The sequence below is a fragment of the Pygoscelis adeliae genome, unplaced genomic scaffold, assembly GCF_000699105.1.
Source record: "Pygoscelis adeliae isolate BGI_AS28 unplaced genomic scaffold, ASM69910v1 Scaffold174, whole genome shotgun sequence".
Classification (NCBI taxonomy): domain Eukaryota; kingdom Metazoa; phylum Chordata; class Aves; order Sphenisciformes; family Spheniscidae; genus Pygoscelis; species Pygoscelis adeliae.
In genome coordinates, this window is record NW_008824676.1 from 2766489 (window position 1) to 2770410 (window position 3922).

Below are 3922 nucleotides of genomic sequence, written 5' to 3' on the forward strand. Positions count from 1 at the left end.
GAAAGAGTCTGGATCAGCCAGGGCTGCTTTCTGTGAGTCGAAGGAAGCATCAGCCTTGGCTCACACGGCCCTGCCGAGCCCTGAAGGCATTTCCAGTGCTGGTTTGACCTCCCCGGTCCTCCCAAGCTTGCAAGGTGGAGAAGACATTTCTAGCTGAAGAACAAAACCAGAATAACCAGCTGGGCCACTGGTGCCAACCAGCGCCTTCAGACCGGAGAAGACTCCAGCTGCCAGACAGCTTCTACCGAAGCAAGTCCTTCGACGGCAAGTGGAGCCCGGGCAGGGTAGCCGGCAGCAGATGATGCTCGACCTCTGCCAGGCCAGAGGCAAAACCTGCTCTGGGCCAAGTCACGGTGGCCCCGAGGAGGATTCGCGTGGCTCCCTTGTAGAGTAATTCCCTAACAGATGGCTGGGTGGAGAAAAATCAACATCCTCCTCTATCAGTGCCGGGTGAAAAAACAACAGCATTACTTATTGTAAAGCAGGAGACAATTTTCTAGGGCAATTTCTCTTCCCCAAGGAGTGGGGTGAAGTGCGGCAGCGCGCATGCAGCTCCTCGCGCCCAGCCTCCACCCCAGCTCCAGCAGCAGCTCCGGAAGCCCGTCTTTCAGCATCGACCCGCCCTGTTCCTCACACCTGCTCGGAGGACTTTATTCCTCCAGCTTCCTTTCTGTGATGCCTGGTATGAACTCAGAGGCCAGGAGCAGGTGGGTTTCACTCAAATTCAGGGAAGCTCTGGATTCAGCTGCCCTGTCCACCTGCTAGCCTCTGCTCGAGGTCTTATCTCGGGAAGGTCGAGGTGGCCCCAGCTCCATGCACACATCCAGAGGTGCACTTCAACCCAAGCGCATGACCTGCTGCTCCCGCAGCCCCCACCAGCCCCCGAGCGAGGCACGGCCGCTTTTTGCATGATACGGGCTGAAAATTTCCATCTGAATGACATTGGCCACCGGCACGTGGAATCAAGCCAGCTCATCCTAACTCCTTTCCTCCACGGAACAGCCGGTTGGCATCAGCAAGATGTTTTCCGGAAACCCGCCCTGTCGTGGCACAGACGCAGGCTGGGGAGGAGAAGCAGGGCAGCGCAGGAAAGGCGATGCTGAAGGTCACGCTGCAACAGAGGAAAAGAAAAATGAAGCTGGAAACCCCAGCTGAAAAGGCAGGACAACCTGCAGAAGGCACAGAAGACATCAAGCGTCAAACCTTGGCATCGCTGTCGCTAAAGCCCACCAGCGTCAACGACAAGGCATGTGGAGGAGGAGGAGGAGGAGGAAGGTGCTGCAGGATTTCAGAGGAGACCTCTAAGACACGTACAACAGATTAATCTGTAATTTGGCGTTTTCAGCCAGGGAAATTTTGTTTACCTCATCAGCTGAGGAACTTCGTGACCTATTTGTACATTGTCCGTGTGTTTGTGGGTTGTATGCTCCCACCTAACAGCTGAGACAAAAGCTTGGCCGCAGCAAAAGAGAATAAAAGACTATAAATGCTCCCATGGAAAAGCTGACTTGAACAGCCCGAGGAGCTTCGCGTCCGGGCTCTGTCATTAATCAAGCTAACTCAGATAAGTGAGCCATTCAAGGGATATTAGGCCCAGCAAGAAGAGCCAGAGCAAAATAATCAAGGCTTTAGCAATCTCTTGAAAATACAGGCCAGATTTCTGGTGGCTGCTGTGAGCACGTGTACGGAGCCAGAAAACCGGAGGGGCCGAGGGCCTGGAAGCCCAGGACATGCTTTTGAATCAGAGCACGGAGGATTTGGTGGCCACACCGAGCGAGAAAGACCCCTCAGTGGCTGGACCTGGGTGAAGTTTGGTGCAACGGCGCGTCCAATCAGCTCGGTTAAGAAAATGAAATGGTCGGGCTGGAGACTTCTAAGCACCCTTTTTCTGGCCATTGGGGATTCGCTTGCCTGCATCCGAGTTCAGAAAATAGGAATAAGTTATGATTCACCATCTGTGAAGCACCTTTGCAAGAAACGCCCCCTGCAACCAGCGCTGCCACCACCGCCCAGGTCCCCTTCCAGGCATCGTCCCCCAGACGCGGGTGCAGAGAGGAACCAGCATTTCAGCCTGTTCCCTGGCTGGTGCTTTTGGCATGAGGGGAAGTTTGGTAGAGCTTTTGTGTCACCCCGCACCAGAGTTAGATGATAGGAAGTAAAACCAGCAGAAAGCAGAGGATAAGAGGTGCTGCTCAAGCCAGCTTATGGTCCCTCTGTCACCTCCCTCCGTGCTCTTTGTGCCTTGAAGTGGTATTTTGTAGAGCGGGAAAAAATAGGAAATACCGTCCCCAGCCACCAAGGGAAGATCTCCCTGCGTGGGCTCCCCATCCTTCACGCAAGGCAGCCCGGCTCCTCCCCGTGCTGCCGAAAAGCTGCGACCTCACCTTTGACTGGATGAGAATATCCCAACCGAAGGCAGATGAAGGGAAATATTGAAACCGGCATTAAAAAAGCTGCGCTACCATCACAGCAGTGGCGAGCTTAGCAAAGCCTTCAAAAACCCGCGTTTTAATCTTGATCTGCTCCGGAAGTCGGCTCCGCAAAGCCCAGCAGCTTTGCGTTCCCTGCCACCTCCGCACAGTGTGCTTCCAGCTTTAAACGAAAGGGTGTTTTGCTGCATTTTCTGATGCTTCTGATACTATTTTGTAGAGCAGCTCTCCCACACTCTCCGTTTCCAGGTGAGCTTCCCAAGGTTAATAAATAGTATCTTCACGGAGCTGAAAAAAAACCCCACGCAAGGGAGCAAACCTGAAGCGTGGGTGGGAGAAACACAGATGCACGTGGCTTCACACGGGGAAGGGCTCCTGCAGCATCATCTGCCTGGGATTCAGAGGCGGGGAGCCACGGAGATGGCGGACTGGAAAAGCGTCATTTCCCATTTCTTCCCTGCTCCCGAGGCTGGGCACAAGGACAAGAGGTTTTTCTCAGCCGTGGCTGGATTTAAACTGGATACTGGGAGAGGTTTCTTTCTGTTAAGGCAGAAAGATCCAGACTTCCCAAGTGGAAGGGGCACAGGTGAAGCCAAGTGGGTTTAACGCGGAGCTTGGCCGGTCAAGGAGCAAAAAAAGCGGCGCTCCTCAGAAAGGGATTTGCAAGGCGAGAGCTCGGGGGAGCACAGGGAGGCGGCGGCCAGGAAAAAAGCCAAGCGCTTTGCACTGCAGTCTCCACCTTCAGCTCGTGGTGGGGCCTTGGGAAGTACTTTAACGCCCTGAGGATTCATTTTCCACTTGTACAACAGGGATAATAATACTAATCCATGCTTAGGAACCACTCCAGACATTAACGTTAAGGCATAATCACAAGAGATCCCCTCCTGGTTCGTGTTGCAGCACAAAATATTAGTGACTTCAAGTCGTTCGTGACAATTTGGGGGTGGGAAACGCTGAGGATCTCGTACAGGTGCTTGACAGAGAGCTCAGCCCATCCCAAAGCAGGAAGAAGCCCCACGAGCACGGCCTTGCAGGCGATGGAGCAGCCAGAGCATCTCAAAACCTCTAAACCCCTCCAGGAGGGAGGGACAAGCAGCCGTGGGGCCAGGCAGGGATGGAGGAGACCCGGAGCCAGGCACCCACCAGCACAGAGACAGCCCCTCGACGGTCTTATACTTTATTAATAGACCAGGGGTGCCGCCGCACGGGCTCGGCTCGCTCTTCACACGGGAGGCTGTTTAAATTTTAAGTGGCACGTGCATATACATTCGTACCCAACCAGCTCCTGCCTGAAATGTTGCCATGGCACCTCCCAGCCCCAGGCCCAAAGCACCGGCGTTTGGCTGCCGGATTATTCACACTCGGCGCTGCTGAGCGAGAGCAGGGTGGGGGGGTCATAGCCGGGATGCACCAGCACGGGGAAAAACAGGCCGCTTTTTACATTCATGGGGCTTTAAAAAAAAAAAAATAAGTGAAATTAGGCACAACGGCAG